The sequence below is a fragment of the Thalassophryne amazonica genome, chromosome 7, assembly GCF_902500255.1.
Source record: "Thalassophryne amazonica chromosome 7, fThaAma1.1, whole genome shotgun sequence".
Lineage (NCBI taxonomy): Eukaryota > Metazoa > Chordata > Actinopteri > Batrachoidiformes > Batrachoididae > Thalassophryne > Thalassophryne amazonica.
Genome location: NC_047109.1, coordinates 9,604,660 through 9,618,294, shown reverse-complemented (window position 1 = coordinate 9,618,294; position 13,635 = coordinate 9,604,660). Strand labels below are relative to the sequence as shown.

Sequence of the window (13,635 nt, the reverse complement as noted above, 5' to 3'; positions counted from 1 at the left end):
TACACACCGCATTCTAGGAAATAAAATGCAAATAAATGTCAAAATCAAAAATTAGTGTATCACTGTAGATATTTATATAATTTCAGTTTGTCACACAGTTTACCTGTGTGACGTCTTCATTGTGCTCCCCATGGCTCAGCAATAAAGACAAAATGTTGTCCAGGGAGTGTTGCAGAATGTTCCACCTTGACCCCGGATCAATGAGTGGAACGAAGCGTTGGTCTTTTGAGTAATGAGTGAGCGCTGTGCATGTCTGATCCTCCTCACTCAGGCTCAAACAAGATTTTTCTGTCCTTTGCCTCCAGGCTGACTTTGAGAAGTTGTGTCTCCCTCTGAAAATGCACAGTCCCCCGTCCCCCCCGTCCAAGAAGATCAATCTGCATGTCTCCCTACAGGAGGAGGAGGACAAGGAGGAGGAGGAGGAGGGCACTAGACAAAGGTCAACTGCTCTTAACTAGTCAGGAAATGTTTTCTTAGTGTCTCTTTTGTCATCATATCAATATTAACATCATCGGTCTAAAATACACATATCAGAGTCAAAAATGTATTCCAGCTATTCTGTTGTGCAATATGTCATAATTTTTAAAACCTATTAGCTGATAGCAGTTATTTGCATATTGGAAATATGCATGCTGCTTTTGTTTAAAGGTAGGTCCCTTCTGCTGCTCCCTACTTTGCACTCAGGGTCACCACAGCAAATATGAGACGGATGTGCAAGTTGAATTGGCACAAGATGTCCTACCTGACACAACTCCACATGAAGAAATGTGGCAGGGGTGGGGTTTGAACCAGGAACCTTCCCCACTGAAGCAAAGTGCACTAACCACTTGGCCGCCACCTCTATCGTATGCTGCTTTAGTTTAATAATTTAAATAGGTTGTGTCAGACTGACAGGGAGTCAGTAATTTATTGAACTAAACTAAAACATCTGATGACTTATTGGATTTTAAGTAAAATATATTTTACACTCAAAATCGCAATTATTTATCAAATATGTCAATTATCTTCATCCCTCGACTGACCCCACATTTTGGAACATGAGTTGCAGCACACACATCAGATGTTATGTTCAACCAACTAAGCAAGACGTTGAGCACAACGGTAGATGTGCATTCAATCAATTCAATCAATTTTATTTATATAGCGCCAAATCACAACAAACAGTTGCCCCAAGGCGCTTTATATTGTAAGGCAAGGCCATACAATAATTATGTAAAAACCCCAACGGTCAAAACGACCCCCTGTGAGCAAGCACTTGGTGACAGTGGGAAGGAAAAACTCCCTTTTAACAGGAAGAAACCTCCAGCAGAACCAGGCTCAGGGAGGGGCAGTCTTCTGCTGGGACTGGCTGGGGCTGAGGGAGAGAACCAGGAAAAAGACATGCTGTGGAGGGGAGCAGAGATCAATCACTAATGATTAAATGCAGAGTGGTGCATACAGAGCAAAAAAAGAAAGAAACACTCAGTGCATCATGGGAACCCCCCAGCAGTCTAAGTCTATAGCAGCATAACTAAGGGATGGTTCAGGGTCACCTGATCCAGCCCTAACTATAAGCTTTAGCAAAAAGGAAAGTTTTAAGCCTAATCTTAAAAGTAGAGAGGGTGTCTGTCTCCCTGATCCGAATTGGGAGCTGGTTCCACAGGAGAGGAGCCTGAAAGCTGAAGGCTCTGCCTCCCATTCTACTCTTACAAACCCTAGGAACTACAAGTAAGCCTGCAGTCTGAGAGCGAAGCGCTCTATTGGGGTGATATGGTACTATGAGGTCCCTAAGATACGATGGGACCTGATTATTCAAAACCTTATAAGTAAGAAGAAGAATTTTAAATTCTATTCTAGAATTAACAGGAAGCCAATGAAGAGAGGCCAATATGGGTGAGATATGCTCTCTCCTTCTAGTCCCCGTTAGTACTCTAGCTGCAGCATTTTGAATTAACTGAAGGCTTTTCAGGGAACTTTTAGGACAACCTGATAATAATGAATTACAATAGTCCAGCCTAGAGGAGATAAATGCATGAATTAGTTTTTCAGCATCACTCTGAGACAAGACCTTTCTAATTTTAGAGATACTGCGTAAATGCAAAAAAGCAGTCCTACATATTTGTTTAATATGCGCATTGAATGACATATCCTGATCAAAAATGACTCCAAGATTTCTCACAGTATTACTAGAGGTCAGGGTAATGCCATCCAGAGTAAGGATCTGGTTAGACACCATGTTTCTAAGATTTGTGGGGCCAAGTACAATAACGTCAGTTTTATCTGAGTTTAAAAGCAGGAAATTAGAGGTCATCCATGTCTTTATGTCTGTAAGACAATCCTGCAGTTTAGCTAATTGGTGTGTGTCCTCTGGCTTCATGGATGGATAAAGCTGGGTATCATCTGCGTAACAATGAAAATTTAAGCAATGCCGTCTAATAATACTGCCTAAGGGAAGCATGTATAAAGTGAATAAAATTGGTCCTAGCACAGAACCTTGTGGAACTCCATAATTAACCTTAGTCTGTGAAGAAGATTCCCCATTTACATGAACAAATTGTAATCTATTAGATAAATATGATTCAAACCACCACAGCGCAGTGCCTTTAATACCTATGGCATGCTCTAATCTCTGTAATAAAATTTTTTGGTCAACAGTATCAAAAGCAGCACTGAGGTCTAACAGAACAAGCACAGAGATGAGTCCACTGTCTGAGGCCATAAGAAGATCATTTGTAACCTTCACTAATGCTGTTTCTGTACTATGAATTCTAAAACCTGACTGAAACTCCTCAAATAGACCATTCCTCTGCACACCTTGGGGAACAAATACACAATATTTGTTTCAGCACTGCTTAAAGGCCATTGTAATGTCCCTCAGAAAATGGCACAAAACCTGTTCCGTGCTTTGTTCCTGTGTTATCAAATCCCAAATCACAGTATGTATATAAATCTAATCACACATAGCATCTAAAGTGGCTTCCAGTAAAGCACAGTTTGATTTCCATTGTTTGGCTCATAATAGACATCACAGGCACTGCGACAGTGCAACATGTGTACCACCCACTGTGAGGGCAAGTTGTCCAGCAACCGCATTGTGCAGCAGGAATTCTTATTTGTAAGCATTCCAAAGACCTGACATCATTGCCTCATCTTAGAAAGGCCTGCCATTAACCCTGGCTGACCACTCAAAGAGAAATTAATACACATTTTAGCAAGTAGAAAACCCATCAAGGAACTATGCAGATGTAAAATGTCTAATTTATTAAGCAAGGTGACCATCAGCTTCAGTGTTCTTGAGGAATCTCTAGTTGAATGTCCAGTCAGGTCCAGGAGCAAGCACGGGTGCTGCACATCACCACATCCACCATGCTACAGAAGTACCTTGTGTCCTGAATGCACATTGCCCAGGCAGACAAGTGGTTCATCTCCACCTCTTGAAAGTAACAATTGTTTCAGTGGTGTCCAGACTATTCCAGAAAGGGCTGAGAGGGTGCAGGTTTTCCTTGCAACCCATTGACTCCAGCAGGTGATTTCACTGATGAACTCATCCCACCCGCTCAAAGTGATGTTAATCACTTTGCAGAAGCAAAGTGAAGGTCTGTGAAGCTCTCATTAGCACTGCAGACGATGCAGCTGTTGCTAGCCACACACAGCAAGATCTACAGTTACTGATGGACCAGTTTTCCCAGGCATGCAAGGACTTTAGGCTGACTAGCAACCTGAAAAAAAAAACAAAATGTCCTGGGTCAAGATACAGCAACACCACCAGCCATCACCATGGACAACTATGAACTTGACACAATCAAGGAATTCACTTACCTTGGCTCCACCTCACCGACAACCTCTCTCTTGATTCAGAGATCAACAAGAGATCGGTAAGGCAGCAACAAACAATGGCACGTCTCACAACTCGAGTGTGGTCAAACTTGAAACTGTCTGTGGCCACAAAATGGCAGTCTACAACGCATGCGTAGTCAGCACATTGCTGTACGGTAGTGAAACATGGACAACATATGCTTGCCAGGAGAAATGGCTGAACACCTTTCATCTGTGCAGCATCCGCCGTATCCTCGGGATATCCTGAAAGGAACGAGTGACCAATGCTGAAGTTCTCACCCGTGCAGGCCTCCAAGTATGTTCACCTCGCTCAGACAGCGCAGACCACAATGGTTGGGTCATGTCCACCGCATGGAGGATGGACGTATCCCCAAAGAAATCCTATATGGTGAGCTGAAGACTGGGAAGAGAAGCCGCGGACGCCCACAGCTTCGCTTCAAAGATGTCTGTAAGAGAGACATGCGGGCTCTGGACATTAACACGGAAGCCTGGGAAGATCTGGCAGGTGATCGCACAAGGTGGAGGAGCACCCTGAAGCAACAACTCAAAGAGCAGGGGAAGAGAAGCTCATGGCGTCAGCTGCAAGCAAGAGGGCATACACAAAGGAAAGAAATAGCGCCGTGAGGCCAGAGATCATCTACAGATGCGACCGCTGCGGCAGAGACTGTCACTCCCGCATCGGACTACACAGCCACAAACGTCACCGCAGACACAACGACAACTAGGGTGTATTTCCATGATCAGCCCAGACTGATGGAGGCCTACTAGGGGTCCTCAACACCAAGGCACCTGCATGCTCGATCACGCACAGAGAAATGCACCACATGGCCAAAATGCCATTGCTGATGTCCCCTCACAATATGCAAGTAAATCTCATCTGTGTATCCCAAGAAACCGCACGTTTAACACGTCATTCCAAGGGTAACCAAGGATCCTCTGAAGGGAGGCAAAGACATCCAGTCTTAGGCCAAACAAGACCAGAAGCACCAAGGCCTTAAAATCTCAGACCTCCATTTGGCGGCAAAGCTAGCAAGATGGTGAGGTGTGGTGGCCAAGCGGTTAAGTGTGCTTGTTTCCAGTGTGGAAGGTTCCTGGTTCAAACCCACCCCTGCCCATTCTCCATGTTATGTGGAGTTGCGTCAGAAATGGGATATGGTATAAAAACTTGTGCCAAATCAACATGCAGATCACCTTGGATCTGCTATGAAAACAAGGGTGAAGACGAATGGACTTGTATATGGGCATCTCCAAACATCTTTGTTTCAGGGACCTCAGGGTAGTATCTCAATGGGCTGTGACAGCCTGCGAACGGCATCCGCAAGGAAATTTGTGCAGTTTGGCGCGAGATTCGCAGCACCTTGCCTCAGTCACAGGGCAGAGCTCGCATGTCACTTGAGCTTTGGACACACCAAAAAAAATTAGTGTGGCAGTCTTCTTTGCCAAATCGTCTGGTGGATGCCTCGTACCCCTCATCACGTAGACTCTGCGACTCCGACGTGCGCAACATGTGAGACAACTTATGAGGGTTTTGACGCACACTTTTCCTTTTACAGTATATGATCGGAGAGGAACATCATTTCTGGAAGTGGCGGAATGAGTACAGCAGCCTCCAGCTACCTGACTTTGAAGCTGGCCGTCACCCACCCATTGTGGCAACCCATTGCCACTTGATCTGACTGGATGCGTGCTGTCCGGCCATGGATGAGCTGCTCAAACCAGGTTATTGTGTTGACCACTTTTTATTTATTTGTTTATTTTTCTGAGGGCAGAAGTGGAAAATTAAGTTTACTGACTGCTGCTGGTGCACACATGGACAACTTTTTCACTTATATAGGCTTTGAGGTTTACGGCAAAATTACTTCATGGATTCTAAACCAAATTTGCACAAACAAAATTAGGCAGGTGCATAAATTTGGCCACCCTAACAGAAAAAATACATCAATAATATCAATATTATTACATCATAATAACAGCCTCTAAATGCTTCCTATAACTTCCAATGACAGCCTGGATTCGTCTTTACAAACATCTCAGGTTTGTTTGGTTTTGGAGCATGGACAGCCCGGCTTAAAATCACACACCCAGATTTTCAATAGCATTCCGGTCTGTGGACTCAGATGGCCATTCCAGAATGTTGTACTTGTTCCTCTGCATGAATGCCTTTGTAGATTGGAGCAGTGTTTAGGGTCGTTGTCTTGTTGAAAGATCCAGCCCTGGCGCAACTTCAGTTTTGTCACTGATTCATGAACAACTGCTCTCAAAAATCTGCTGATACTGACTGGAATCCATGTGACCCTCAACTTTAACAAGATTCCCAGAACCTGCACTGGCCACACAGCCCCACAGCATGATGGAACCACCTCCAAATTTTACTGTAGGTAGCAAGCGTTTTTCTTGGAATGCTGTGTTCTTTTTCAGCCATGCATACCGCCCCTTGTTATATCCAAATAACTCAATTTTAGTTCCATCAGTCCACAGCACCTTATTCCAAAATGAAGCTGGCTTGTCTAAATGTGCTTTAGCATACCTCAAGCGACTGTGGCGTGTACGCAGAAAAGGCTTCCTCTGCATTACAGCATCATACAGCATCTCTTTGTGTAAAGTGCGATGTAGTTGAACGATGCACAGAGACACTATCTGCAGCAAGATCATGTTGTAGGTCTTTGGAGCAGGTCTGTGGGTTGAATATGACTGTTCCTAAACACTTATTGAGTGTTGTTAGAAGGAAAGGTGATGTAACACAGTGGTAAACATACCACTGTCCCAGCTTTTTTGAAACGTGTTGCAGGCATCCATTTCAAAATGAGCAAATATTTGCACAAAAACAGTAACGTTTATCAGTTTGAACATTAAATATCTTGTCTTTGTGGTGTATTCAATTGAATATGGTTGAAGAGGATTTGCAAGTCATTGTATTCTGTTTTTATTTACATTTTACACAACGTCCCAACTTCATTGGAATTGGGGTTGTACTACAGTAAGTCAAGACCTAAAAATATCAATTCACTGAGGACTATTAACAGACATGGAAGCCACCTTTTAAACTTGTTGTTTCTGAATGTATGCAGCACCATGTAGTGTGGCCGAGCTTGACCCAATTTCAGTTGACCTAGATGGGGAGGTCAGCCAAGTGCTTGTGTAGACTCTGCAGCGGGGAGACTACATGCATGCTCCAAGATACGCCAAAGATTGTGCCCATGTTTCTCAACAGAATGGTAAATGGACTGCATTTATATAGCACTTTTCCATCTGCATCAGACACTACAATTACAAATAATGCCTCACATTCACCACGATGTGAGGGTGCTGCCATACAATCGCAGGAGGTGGTAAAATCACAAGTCAGAATTTCAATACATCCACTTGGGAAATGATTCACAATATTAATACCAGCATTTGGCATCAAAATTAATCCTATATCTTGAAAATAACCCCCCACCCCTTGAATGTAACAAAGTACGGTCTATTTTCAATTATCTGGCTATTCCGCTATGTGTAAAGTTTGTCCATGCTCTCAAAAACTTTATAACACAGTTCTTTCAGAAGGTTTATTTCAGTAACACTGTGTGAATTACAGAACTTAGGAGGAGGCCATGCTCTTCAAAAACTTTAAAAACATAAACCATTGTCAAAGGTTTATCAAATTCTTTAGCCTGAGATCTTGTTTTTTGGCTTGGCCATGACACTTGATTTACTACAACTTGCCATGCTGTGACTTGAAATTACATGTGTAATTTCATGATTGGCAGTCAGTAACGGTTACTTTTTTAGACCAAGCAGAGGAAAAAATATGGACTCACTCAATTCTGAGGAATAAATTATGGAATCACTCTAAATTTTCATCCCCAAAATTAACACCTGCATCAAATCACATCTGCTTGTTAGTCTGCATCTAAAAAGGAGTGATCACACCTTGGAGAGCTGTTGCACCAAGTGGACTGACATGAATCATGGCTCCAACACGAGAGATGTCAGTTGAAACAAAGGAGAGGATTATCAAACTCTTAAAAGAGGGTAAATCATCACGCAATGGTGCAAAAGATGTTGGTTGTTCACAGTCAGCTGTGTCTAAACTCTGGACCAAATACAAACAACATGGGAAGGTTGTTAAAGGCAAACATACTGGTAGACCAAGGAAGACATCAAAGCGTCAAGACAGAAAAACTTAAAGCAATATGTCTCAAAAACAGAAAATGCAACAAAACAAATGAGGAACGAATGGGAGGAAACGAGTCAACGTCTGTGACCGAACTGTAAGAAACCGCCTAAAGGAAATGGGATTTACATACAGAAAAGCTAAAAAAAGCCATCATTAACATCTAAACAGAAAAAAAAACAGGTTACAATGGGTTAAAGAAAAGCAATCATGGACTGTGGATGACTGGATGAAAGTCATATTCAGTGATCAAATCAAATCAATTTTATTTATATAGCGCCAAATCACAACAAACAGTTGCCCCAAGGCGCTTTATATTGTAAGGCAAAGCCATACAATAATTACGGAAAAACCCCAACGGTCAAAACGACCCCCTGTGAGCAAGCACTTGGCAACAGTGGGAAGTGATGAATCTCGAATCTGCATTGGGCAAGGTGATGCTGGAACTTTTGTTTGGTGCCGTTCCAATGAGATTTTAAAGATGACTGGCTGAAGACAACATGTAAATTTCCACAGTCATTGATGATATGGGGCTGCATGTCAGGTAAAGGCACTGGGAGACGGCTGTCATTACATCATCAATAAATGCACAAGTTTACTTTGATATTTGGACACTTTTCTGATGTTTAAGGATGATGAAATCATTTTTCAAGAAGATAATGCATCTTGCCATAGAGCAAAACCTGTGAAAACATTCCTTGCAAAAAGACACATAGGGTCAATTTCATGACATAGGGTTAATGTCAACGAGCAGATGTGATTTGATGCAGGTGTTAGTTTTGGGGATGGAAATTTACAGGGTGATTCCATAATTTATTCCTCAGAATTGAGTGAGTCCATATTTTTTTCCTCTGCTTGGTCTAAAAAAGTAACCGTTACTGACTGCCACAATTTTTTTCTTGATTTCTTATAGTGTTTCTTAAAGCCAGAAAGTTGCCATTTGAAATTACTTTAGTTTTGTGTCATGTCTGTGATCTGCTTTTTTTCTACAAAATTAAACACAGAATGAACATCCTCCAAGGCCGGTGATTCCATAATTTTTTGCCAGGGGTTGTATATGTGTCCATAAATGCTGTACCAGCAACTCCGCGTGCGCACGTGGGGCGCACGTGAGCTTTAGAGCTGATGTCCATCCAAGCGCATTGACAGCTGTCAGTGATCACCTGCTGTTGAACAGTCTGGTGAAAAATCCCTTTAGGTGTTGATCAGTATATACTTGCATTGCTAGATTTATTTGTCTGGCTGGACTCCATAACTGCCACTAAACTGTGCTGGCAGTGTGCCAACTTCTCAAATGTGCGCAACATTCAGATGCAGCCAGTGGACTTTCTCTTTTTTTAAACTTTTGTTGTTGTTGTCATCATTTTAGTTGATACGTATTATAACACAACTGTAGCTGGAATATCATTGTGGGACGGCGCTTCACATGGGATTTAATTATACGAGAGGTCAATTATGCTTTTTTTGTTATCTGATTGTTGCCAGCACACAGCGCAACGGGTGGAAGGGACTTGACCAGCTGTCTGCGCCGCGCTGTGGAACGCGGGGTACCGGAGGTTATGTTGTCATGTGCTGGGCAAACATTTCCGCATCATACCTGCTACAGACTTAGGAGGTGTACACGTAATAACACGTGCGTTACAGCGATGACATCCTGTTCAGCTGCGTTGCTCTCTGATGCACGTACAGTGCCACATACATGTTTTTACATAATATTTCCTTTGTCCTCCCTGGCCGGGGTCCAGTGGCGGTGGACAAACGTGGCACAACATGTCGGCAGGCTTTGCTGTGATTGATCGATCTCAGAGCTCAATCAACCGCAATCAGATCGTTTCAGATCTGTTTATGCCACCATCGGAATATGTAAATTGCGGTCAGATGGTCGTCAGATTGCATATGGATCGCTGTCGGATAGGTGTCCCATCTCGATGGCATCTGGAGAATTATGAGCATGTGCGTCACACTCGGGCCACCGGCCAATTTTGACCAAGTGTGTGGATTTCCGTAGATGGCTGTCAGAAGGTTTTGGAACTGAAATCCGACACCTTTCGGATGTGCACCAATTCATAACTCCGACGGCACTCTGTGTGATTTCAGCTTTGTGTGACGGGAGTATAACACCACCACGCCAAAATTATCACTTAAGTTTAACTAGACTTGCACATAAAAGGAAAGACAATATTGGCTTTGCCTACCTGAATTCTTCGTGTCCATCTTCACAACTGAAGCTGTTCATGTGGTTGGGCACGGAATACTTTTTTCCTGTCTTGCTTTCTGGTTAACCATGTCGTGGAGTTATTCTTATGTGTAATTTACCAGGTCACTACAGAATTTATTACACTTGTCAAAACAAAAATAGGAACTCCACTATGTCTCTCTTTACATTTATTTTGTCCCGCTGCTGGTTTCAGCTAAGAAAGAAATAGTTCACCGCATACGTCCAAATTCTTAGAAACATCAGATAACCTTCCGCAATGACTGCAGGCTCTTTGGTGGAGCTCTGCTTTCATCATGACAAATGAACGGACTACTTGTGGAGTGACATGAAGACATGAATCAGAGGCACAAACACAAAAAGGTTGACACAGTGGTAAGAGGTCATTATGTTTACCAACACCGACCCGGCGTGTGCACATGATCCCCCCCCAGTCAAAAAACCCGTATTCATATACGCCTCATTTTCAGGTTGGAAAAGCTGGATTTATCCGGAAGAATCACACCCCTGCTAAACGTTCGGCGCCTCCTGACTGTAACTAATCTGTTACATACATATATACAAAGGATTTTGTCTATTTGATTCATATAATGGATTTTGTCCATTTTATACATACAGTGAGTGGATTTAGATTATAACAGACACAATTCACGGGTCCACCTGAATCCATTATATGCGAGTTTTACTGTACTTCAAATGCACATTTACTGCAAAAACATAAGTGTTCAACAATTTTTAAATTAAAAAGGCATCAAGTTATACTAAATAGTTGATGATACCAATGACACTAATCTGCATTAAGCCTGAGGGAAATGAATACAATATAACCACATGCTCTGGTTCGTTTTTAATCTGTTGTCAAAACTTAGAAAAAGTCAGCTAGAGATGCTGAGAAAATGATATGAAGCCCAGTACCTTATTGGTACATATGAATCCAGTACCAAGGGCAGCAAAAACTTCAATAACCCCTGGGCTGCTGTTGCACCTGACAGCGTAGTAGGGTCGAATTTGGGTCATGTGGGTTCGCCAGCGAACATGCTGCCTTATTATCACTCCCAGGTCTGCAACGAAGAATGCATTCTTCTCAGCCTGAGGAAAAAAAAAAGAGACATTTGTAAATAGAAAATACAACAGTAACCAGTAAAGCTGCATTAGAAACTACAGCCCAACTGATATGGAATTTTTTTTCGGGGGGGAGCTTTTACAGATATTAAAGGAAAAAAGATATATATATATATATATATATATAATATATATATATATATATATACATACATATATACATATATATATATGTATATATATATACATACATACATACACATACATACATATATATATATACACACACATATTTACAAGGACACGCATATATCAGCGATACCTAACATTCTGCTATCAAACCGTTATCACAAAGAAATGTAATTGAGGCTTGCGGTTTTACAGCTTAAACAGGAACTTTATTATAAATAAGTAACAACCAGGGTGCCACCTAGATTTACAGAGTTTGATGGTATCTCGTTAGATATGCTGACGAAACTTGTAATGGTCTACCAAGCGCACAACCTGTTTACTTGATCCTATACCAACAAAACTATTTAAGGACATGTGTCCCACTCTCGGGGCTGACCGTGCTGGAAATTGTAAATCTTTCATTAACTTCTGAATCTGTTCCTAAATGTTTAGATCTGCAGTGATTAAACCGTTCTTTAAGAAACCTAATCTTGACCCTAGTGTATTGAAAAATTATAGGCCGATATCAAATCTTTTTGCTCTAAAATTCTGGAAAAGTGGTCTCATGGCAGTTTGTAGACACCTTACCGAGAATATCTCTTTGAGCCAGTGCAGTCTGCTTTCAGAAACAACACTCCACGGAGACAGCTCTTACTAAAGTGGTTAATGATCTTCTGCTTGCAATGGATTCAGACACCACTTTTGCTTTTGGTGCTGTTACATCTTTGTGATGCATTCGATACCATGGATCATCATATTTTACTTGATAGGCTGGAGCATTACTTTGGGATTACTAGGAAGTGCCCTTGCATGGTTGATTCATATCTATCCGGTCGCTCTCATTCTGTTTTATATGATAAACTACTTCTAACCTAGTGATATGAAATTTGCGGTTCCACAGGGATCGTCTTGGGCCCCCTGCTGTTTCTGCCTTTATATAGCACCCCTTGGGCATATACTGGCGGCGTTTTGGGATTGCTTTCATTGCTACCCGATGATACTCAACTGTATATGGCGATAACTGCTGTAATCCATTTCTATAAAAACACTAGAGGATTGCCTTGCTAAGTGAGAGACTAGATGCCTAGTAACTTCCTACTTCTAAATTCTGATAAGACTGAAATTATGGTTCTTGGTTCCTTTTAATCTGTTGTCAAAACTTAGAAAAATCAGCTAGAGATGCATCAATCCAGCAAATATCAGCATCAATTTGATCAGCTAGCATTTGGCTTAGGTTCATGTGATGAACCTTGGAGTGATTTTGACCCTGCATTGTCCTTTGGTCTTCATATTAGGGATGTTACGAGAGGTGCCTTCTTCCATTTGCGAAATATAGCGAGGATTCATCCTATTTTGTCCATGGCTGATGCTGAGACCTTGATTGATGCTTTTGTTTCTTCCAGAATGGATTATTGTAATGTCTTATTTTCAGGTCGCCGCAGTCCAGTATTAGGGGTCTCCAATTAGTTCAAAATGCTGCTGTCACACGTTTGACACGGCGCAGAAAGTTTGACCACATTACATCTGTTCTGGCATCCCTCCATTGGCTACCTGTCTCTGTGAGATCAGACTTTAAGGTTCTGTTATTAGCCTATAAAGTTGTTCATGTACTGGCACCGACCTACTTATCTGATCTGGATTAAACCCTATGTATCGGTCCGGGCTTTTGCGCTCACATGATGCAGGACTGCTTTGTGATCCGGGGTAAAGAAAAAAGTCTGTGGGTCAAAGGGCCTTTTCTTATCATGCCCATTATTGTGGAATGATCTCCCAGTGTCGATAAAGACAGTCCGATACTTCAAGTCAAGACTAAAAACACATTTTTTCCATCAGTGCCATGGTTAATACAGTTGTTGTATTTTATTCTTTTTAAATTTTATTCTTAGAATTTTTTTTTTCCAATGTGTTTTTGATTTGTTGTTTTTACTTATTTAAAATTGTTTTTGAACTGTTTTGTGGTTAAGTGCCTTGGGCTGATGTTGTAGTGATTTGGCGCTTTTATAAATTGAATAAATGAATTGAACAACCAGCGTATGCATGGGATCAGTAGTTGCTGTGTCACATCACTCAGCATTTTCATAAAATATACTTGTCATGTATTGGGGCCCTGCCTAGCTGGTGGCACGCGTCTTATTGCTGTAAAACACCCACTCTGATTGAAAATGAATGGCAACTAGTTGCTTTGCCTCTGCCTGGCTCAGCTAATGTAACCAAG

The 13,635-nt window shown here is 41.8% G+C and overlaps 1 protein-coding gene across 2 annotated transcripts in view; it reads right to left on the bottom strand.

Annotated features, from left to right (window-relative positions):
* Positions 1–381, bottom strand: part of LOC117513609 (antizyme inhibitor 1-like) — a 44,037-nt gene extending 43,656 nt beyond the window's left edge. For both annotated transcript variants that reach the window (XM_034173818.1, XM_034173820.1), the window contains exon 1: positions 104–381. The gene's annotated coding sequence lies outside the window, so the exon portion shown is untranslated. The remainder of the gene's footprint in view (positions 1–103) is intronic.
* Positions 382–13,635: the final 13,254 nt, after the last annotated feature.